General features: G+C 54.6%; 1 long non-coding RNA gene across 1 annotated transcript in view; it reads left to right on the top strand.

The window, feature by feature from the left end:
- The first annotated feature begins 2,624 nt into the window (after positions 1 to 2,624).
- Positions 2,625 to 8,264, top strand: part of LOC109321888 — a 6,404-nt gene continuing 764 nt past the window's right edge. Inside the window, exons 1-2 of the long non-coding RNA XR_002104194.1 lie at positions 2,625 to 2,636; positions 6,050 to 6,055. This is a non-coding gene — a long non-coding RNA (uncharacterized LOC109321888). The remainder of the gene's footprint in view (positions 2,637 to 6,049; positions 6,056 to 8,264) is intronic.

Below are 8,264 nucleotides of genomic sequence, written 5' to 3'. Positions count from 1 at the left end.
CTTGCATTCTTGGCTATTCAGTGGTCTGGCTTCACTGGAAGTAGCTGGCCTGGCGGGGGATAGCAGGGTGTAGCAGGCACCAACTGATGGCAAGGGGACCAAGACTTTTTTTTTTTGTAATGTGAGCCCACCAAGCCTGAGCTTCGCCAAGCCTATCCAGGCTTCCAGCGCCCCGTGCGTGTCCAGACTGCCTTCTCCAGCCCCTGGCACAACCAACTACCCTCCTGCCACCTCCCTGCACTGCCCCAGGGGCAATCCAACCCATTCCCAGGTGGTCCCAGGCAGTGGGAAGGTGGCAGAGACGGTGCATGGAGCAACTGGAAGCCCCAGTAGGCTTGGGGAAGAATTGGATCCGCAGCACCCAGCCCATTAGCAGCCCACCCTCCCAGTCACAGGGGGCACCGCTGCCACAGAAGGAAGGACTGGGGCCCCCAGAGCTCAGGGGGCATTTGGCCCACCGGCAGCTTGCTCTCTGGCTGTGGGAGAGGGAGGCTGGCTCCTCTGGGAAAAAAAAAGGATCGGGCCCCTCATCACTTCTGCTTTCAACTTGAAAATCCCATTGTCCCTCATTTTCCAGTGCTTACCCCTTCCACCTTCTTCCATCTGTTGCTAGTAATAATAATTGTGGCTCACGCGCTATGAACCTCGGACTAAGTGAGGCGCTTGACGGTGCATCAAGCAAGGATAAGGCCAGGTTAAGCCACACTCAGAAAAGACAGATCTTGGTCCAGAAATGGGGCTTCCAGGTACAACCACAGCACAGCTAAAAAGCGATAAAAATGGGGCATGCCAAGAGCAGGCCGCACCCCAGCAACCCCCTGCTGCTGTAATAATTTTGGGGGGTGTTTACAAACTGGAGTAGATTAGACCAGCCTTGAGACGGCTGTTTGGTGGTGAGAGCCTGACTTCCCGTGAACTGAGGACCCCGCTGTGCCAGGCTCTGTACATGCCAGTAGTAAAAAAATGCTTCTTTCCACCAAGAAATTACAATCCAAGTGTTTAACATCTAAAGGGCAGCATCTAGTCCCCCAGTTAGGTACCTAAGTGCACTTAGCTGGTTAAGTGCCACCCTGTTTCAGCACATTTAAACATTCATATGAAAGGTGGGCGGGTGGAGGGAATTCCTCCTCCCTCTTGTTGCTTCCCATGGCTTGGTCTTAAAACTAAGGTGAAGGTGTGTAGCAGAAGCAGACAGCTCAATGGCACCTTTCAGGGCCTCAAGCAGGGTGGAATAGGGTCACATTTAGGTGCCTGAGTCCATATAAGTATGCAATAGGGAGAATAGTTCTGCAAAGAGGCTAAAGAAGAGAAAGGTGCTCATGGGTGGGTTGTGCAGGCTGGCAAATGTTCACCAGATCTTCCCATTGGCTTGCTGCACACCGCCCCGCGGACTCTCCGGAAAGGAATCGCACCCCTGAACTTGCAATACCAACCATGCTGGAAGGGCTGATGACCATACCTGGGCTCCAGAGCTGTTCCCCGAGCAGAGGAAACACAACCCCACATGGCAAGCGGCAGCTGCAGGTGGCTTGGTGGGGGCGAGGGAGCTGCGGGTTTCTAATTGTGAAGCTGTTGCTGCACTTGCGTAACTGGCAGCTGGAAGGAGTCGAAGTGACGAAGAGTCTAAAATTGGGGATGGGCAGGGAGCCGCAATGTCATCTGCCTTGGCGAGCAGGTTTTATAACTGGGAGATCTTTTTTATTGGGACATTAAACATGCAAATCAGGGGTATACTGGAATCCTGCTGGAGGGATTTTACCCGTGTCGGGCGCCGGGGGGCTTTTCATCTTCCAGTCACAAAGGGACTGTTAAGAGATCTAGTCTCGACTCCAGCAACCACCAGCTTCTGCACCAACCGCAGGCTGGGCTGGAAATGAGCTTGTATTAACACATGCCATCAGGCTGAGCTGATTGGCACCAGGGTATTGCTATTGCTGCTGGGCCCTGAGCAGGCATCGGGACTCGAGTGTGCAAGGTGCTGCACCTCTAATAAACGCAATCTCTTTTCCAGACAAGCTCACCATCTGCAATTCACATTTCTGGCACAGGAATGGAGCTCCTCAAGCCCAGGCACTCGTGCTACTGCAGACATCCAGGTCTCACAATCCCTTTCAGGAGCTTCCTATGGTCTCATGTGCATCTTGCCTTGGCACTTTTAGGTGGTAGAATGGATCCCTAAGGCTCACTTCTCCTGCTTTCCAGGCTGGACTACTTGTCCCTGCTTACCACCTTTGAGCCTTTCAGTTGACTGAACCCTTCTGAGGGTCTTCTAGACTAGCAATGTAAAAGAAAAACCCGTCCTTCCCACCATAAAGGAGCACAGAATTATCTCCCTTGGTGGATGCGTGGCGAAGATCATGTTGTTGCCTTCAGGAACTGGGGGCAAGACCAGGTGACCCTGGAGGTACCTTCTGGGTTGCTGTTCTCTGGGATGCTCTGAGGGTGCAATTCGTACCTGCGCTGCTGAAGCAGCCTTATGACACCCCCTTCACACCTGATGTTGCATGGCTTAGGCAGGACTGAAGTAGTTGATGTTGGCAATCCCTTGATTCAAGGATGATCTCTACCGCGGCTCATTGATGGGTCTTGAGGTGACTTAAGAGTGCAATCCATGAGCCATAGATCTGTCTGCAGAAGTTGCAGGTCTTTCCTCAAGGGTGAATAGGCTGTAGGCTGGGATTTCTCTCCTTTTCCTTCCTCTGCTCTCTCTTCTCTGCTTCGAGGGAAATATGCTGCTCATTTGAGATTGTTGCTCTGACAGGAGACTACCTTGAGGCTGGTCGCAATGTTGGCCTGCCCGCCTTTCTAGGGCAGTCTCTCCTGTCTTACCTGCCGTGCCTTAACGCATAAAAGAAGATGGAAAATTGCAGGAGGCTGCCCATTTTATGCTCCAATGCCTAGGGCATTATACACGTCTCCAAACCTCCCCTTTACTGTGTCCCTTGCCTTGCAGATGACATTCGAGTCCACTATTACTCCCCCGACCCCTTCACTGGGCCGCACTCGGACTCTGGCCCAATTTGGCCTCAGATGTCCTCAGATGTGCCTGGGCCTCCTCCCCTCTCACTGGAGCCTCACTAGGGCCTCCAGTCCAGCTACTCCAGCCAGCCTATGTGCAGTCCTTCAGGCCCCATAAGGCCCTACTCTACATGGCTGCCAGTCACTACTCTGCCCCCTCACTGGGGCCACTAATCCACCCCCTCACTGGGGCTGCTTATGCCAGGCAGGCAGTGTTGTCTCTCCAGCTCCCTGCAGCAAGTGCTGGCTCTACTGCTCAGGGCCTGCTCTTATTTGCTAGCAGTTAGGCCCTCCTCCAATCAGGTGGCCTCCTGCTGGCCATGTGACTCTCCTGGTTGGCACCACAGTCACCTGCTGGCTGCCCTGCTGCCTGCTCAGGCCCTTAAAGTGGCAGGCACCAAAGGTGGCACCATTAGAGTTGTTGGCAGCCAGCTCCTCCCTGCTCATGATGTCAGCATCTGTCTTCTTGAGGTCTGCCGTCAAGGTGTCCTGTAATATTTCCTCTGGCCACCGTGGGATCTCAGGCCATTACTAAGATGGGAGCAGAGCACTTGTTTTAGGCATCTAATCAAGCATCTGGCACAATGCCTGGTCCAGTGAAGCTGGTGCTTGAGGATCATCGACTCAATGCGGGTAATATTTGCTTCAGCAAAGATGTTGGCCTTTGTGTGGCATTTGGCAAAGGTGTAGGCATTTGTCTTCCCCATTTGATGTGGAGGATTTTCCATTGGTGATGCCTCTCCAGGCTCTTGAGATGATGGGGGTAGTTCACCCATGTTTCACATCCATAAAGGAGAATGGGGATGAATGACTACATTGCAGACCCATGTCTTTCCAGAGATAGTGATGTATAAAGGCACGCCAAAGCAAATTCCCAAAGGAGGCACTTGGGCTGAAGTAGCACAAAGACCTCAAGCCAGACCTCTTGATGACAGCAGAACAGGCCCTTTTTGCTGGTGAGAGACCCAGTTGCTATGGATGTCAAAGGCTGAAAAAGCAAAATCCCTGCTAGGGTCTGTGAATGGGCCCATCCCATACAACACCCCCGGAAACTGTCCCCTCTGCAGTAGCACGTCCCAGAGCTCCATCTTCATCTCACCAAACCAGCACGTCTCCGTTCAAAGGTTGCATGCCTCTGCTTTGAGCAGGGTGGCTTTTGTAAGGTAAAAAAACACATGACCCTGCTATGGCTTTGCTTTGTTGGGTGGGGTCTGAAATGGAGTCAAGTTTCAAGCAGACTGCCGGGGCGGGGAGCTGAGCACGTCACAAAAGCCAGCACTGGCGAAGGAGATTTAGGATCCCGTGGGATGTCTGATGTATCTGGCACGGTGGTAATAAGGCAGCCTTCCCACAAAGCCAATGAACCTGAGAGGGAAATGCCCCCTCCACATAGGGCCTTCCCACCATCATCTGTGCACCCCAGAGACATGGCCACGGCACCTTTGGATACCACAAATGAAGTGCTATCTCTCTGCTCCATGTGGTCAGCCCAAAAGCAGAGATGATGAAGCCATAGTCCTCATGGACCCTGATGGACTCAAAGCAGCCATAGTCCTGCTTGGAGCAGGGGGTCAGACAAGATGTGACCTCCTGGGGTCCCTTCCAACCCTCATTGTCTGTGATCCTCTGATTTTGGAGGGCATCTACCCCATGGCCCTATTGCCTGGTGTGAGCACTGCTGTAAGACAGCTGCAGTTCACCCATCTCAGGGTGTAGCACATGCAAGGCAGGTGTCTCATACTTTGTGAGGGCTCCTGGTACAATCAGGTAGCGGTGTAGACAGCAGCCCTGCATCCTTCTTGAGCCCCATGGAGAAGACAGACGTGCTACACGACCCTTGTTCTCGCCCTCCGGAGAGGGGCGAATACCCACCACGTCTGGTCACTGCCTCGGCATCTGGCAACCACAGCTCATCCCCGGCCGCAAAAGAGACGCACGTCCTCAACCCAAAATCAATTAAACAGGATAATAATAATGACTGCAGTGAAATCGCAATGTAATTAAAGATTTGCTTGGGAGAAAGCGCTGCCTTGGAATTGGTGCCTCTGTTAAACATCCCTCTGCTTAGCATGGAAGAGACGCTGTGCCCGGGTCTCGTCTGACTTCCTATTAACTATTCAAATGGCCCCCGAGGAGGGAGAAGAAATATCTTCGGAAACTCTCTGCAGTAGATCCAAGATGTAGCAGGTACAAGGTTACAGCGCCCAGAGGATGTGGGTGATATAACCCCTCCCTAGCTACATCAAAAGTGGGGAAATGTACCATGAATTACCATTAAAACCCTTTACTGAAAATCAGATACCTCCAGGGGCTAGTAATAAGACTTTTCTGATGCTCATGGGGCTGAATTGAATCTGCCCCCCTCTCTCCCCGGGCTGCTAGCGATCTGCCTGTCTCTGGCCAGCTTGTCTTAGACTGAGCATTTCATTCAACTGTCGCTGGTGATGGATGGGGATAGAGAGCAGCCGGGACATCGGTTCATAGATGCTGCTAGGCTGGGTGCATTTAAGAACGACCGTTATTATTAAAAGGCTGTGCAGAAGTATAAAAGCCCCATCGATAGCACTTAGCACTCACCATCTTCCTCCTAAGGACCGCATGCCCGTCAGCTGGTTCTTACAGCATCACTTTGCACTGGGTGAGCATCAGCCCAGCAGAGACGAAGGTGGCCCCAGGAAGGTTACACGATTTGCACAGGATCTCAGTACAGCTCAGTGGCAGAGCCCAAGCACAACTAGGGCCCCTGCCTGCAGCTTGCAGCAGAGACCCAGAAACAACAGCAGTGCTGGAGGGTTGGGGTGGTCCAGCAGGCCAAAAACAGGCCAGGACCCTTCGATCTAGTCCCTGATGTATCGCTTTGTGCCGCCGTTTTCTCAGCTACAGATTTCAGGGAGCTGGGGCGGGGTGGATAACACCATCCTCCTTTGCAAAGCCTTTTTTGAGATCTACTGAGCACACCACCATGCCAGAGCTGGGTTTCCCTATCATACCAGACAATCGCTATCGGTTTCTAGTGAAGCAAAACCCCCAGGGTGGTGTAGACCCTCGGGCAGCTGCACCCCTGCTTCCCCCCAGCTCTGGGGAGCAGCTGTGTGTTTAGATTTACCAAATGAAGCCAGTTGACCCCTGGCCTGCTGGAATCTATAATATCGCTGCCTCCAATTATCTGCCGAGGTTGCGGGATGATGGAGAAGGCCCCGGGGACCGTGCGAAGCATGGAGTGAAACGCCAGCGTGAGGAAAGAGCCAGACGCCGGTGCGCTCGGCCCCCTGAGTATATTTGCTGTTCATTAAAGCGTCATTGCTAAGTGCAGCATCTCTGTGCATTGCTCAGCACGAGAGAGAGGGCGATGGTCCTGAAGGGCCTGGTCAGAGAGCGCGCTCCTGGCTCTGTCGTACTGGGGAATGAGCCTGAAAAGGACCTGCCAGCCTGGAAATCCAGCCGCTTTCCCCGATGCAACGTACCAGGCAGCCGGGATGTGAAGGGACCCCCAGGCCGTATAACCATGTCGAGCCAAATGCCACTCTCCAGCCAACGTTCATCTGGGAGAAGTCCCTTGCCATCGGTGGAGCTGCACCCCTGTCAAGCAGGCGATGGGATCATGCAATACGTCCGAGGGCACATCCTGGTCCCTGTGAGCCGAGCTCTGCCGGGTGCCACCGCCGCTCCAGCCTGGGAACAGCATGGCAAACAGGGCTGTAGCTCGCGGTCTGCCCGCAGCGTGGCAGATGCGCCGGAGGGCTAATTAAACACCGCATTACTCCCCATCGCTGCTTGTCTCTAGCAATGACAGCAGTGGCAGGTGATGGCCCAGGCCAGGGCCAGCGCGGGGCCGATCATAATGAGCCGCTGGGAGAAGCGGTAACCTCCGAGGCGATGCGGCACTAATCGGAAGTGGCACACGGAGGCACGCTGTGATGTTACCTATCAGAGGCGGCGCGGCTCAAAGGGAGGGCAGCCGAGACTGGCCCCCGCGGTCGTCAGCATGGATGTGTGTGATGCAAAGAGCAGGCAGGGCTCTGCCCGGTGCACGGCCAGGTGCGCGGGGACTGAGTCCAGCCAGGCTTCAGCCGCTCAGAGACACAGCCTGTGCTACCCATCCCTCGCAGCGACAGACTGTTGTTGTGTCTGGGCCAGACCATGATGCCCTTTTGCACTAAAGGGGCACAGACTTCACCTGCCCCCAGCTGTGCCAGCAGCTGGTGGCTGTCACAGCAGATCCAGGGCTGCTAACAGCTCTCCAGGCGCACCCAGCCGGGGCACTAGCATTCAGGGCCTGCTCTTCCAGTCCAGCTAAGGCATCCTCAGCACGACAGCTTATGATCTTAGAGATGACAGCAGTCTCGCCTCAGCCCTGCCACTGACTGCCTGTGTCACCACGGCCAAGTCCCTTCACCTCCTTGCTTCCCAGCTGCCGTGCTGTCCCTCTCATTTGTTTAGAGCTGCAGTGCTCCACCTCTTGGCTCTGCGGGCCAGATGTGTGGTGCAGGGCTGGATCCACAGGGTCAGGGCCTGAATTAGGTCCCGTGCAATCAGCTCCCTAGTCACACCATCTGGATCAGGCACAGCTACCTGGATCAAGCCCCGCGCACCTAGATCCTGCCTCGTGACATCCAAATCAGATCCTGCATCTCACCTTATCCTATCTCAGCCCCATGCCCCTGATATAGCCTGCTAAGCTATGCTATCAAGCCCACTGGGACCCCACAGGTCTGGAAATTGGGTAGCAGAGGAGTGGTTATTAATGGGTCCCACATTTTTGGACCCATGGAGAGCCCTGTGAGCTAGACGATGGGCTGGATCGGTCCTCCGAACAGAGCTAATCACCCCTTCTGTGCACCCATTCTGGGGTATGCACGGCCTGCTCCATCATGCTGGTGCTCCCAGCATCCTCCTCTCTGCCTCCAAGTGAGTGAGTGTTGCCAGCTAAGCTACATCTGCCAGGCAAGCCATGCGGTGAAGCACTGGAGCAGGCTCCCCAGAGAGGTGGTGCAGTCTCCATCCTTGCAGGTGTGTAAGACCCAGCTCGATAAAGTCTTGGTTGGGATGATGTAGTTGGGGCTGGTCCTGCTTGGAGTAGGGGTTGGCCTAGATGTGACCTCCTGAGGTCTCTCCTGTGGCGGGCCAGTAGGGGGCGCTCCTGCATTGAGCCACCCACCTCCCTGCGCCCAACCACCTGCCAGGCTCCAAATACCTCCCTAGGGGCGCCTTACGTCTGGCCGACCCCTCTCCCGGAGCACACTCAC

Source organism: Crocodylus porosus, unplaced genomic scaffold (assembly GCF_001723895.1).
Source record: "Crocodylus porosus isolate Cpor-Errol unplaced genomic scaffold, CroPor_comp1, whole genome shotgun sequence".
Classification (NCBI taxonomy): domain Eukaryota; kingdom Metazoa; phylum Chordata; order Crocodylia; family Crocodylidae; genus Crocodylus; species Crocodylus porosus.
Note: the sequence above shows the minus strand (reverse complement) of the source record. Positions and strands in the feature narration are given on the sequence as shown.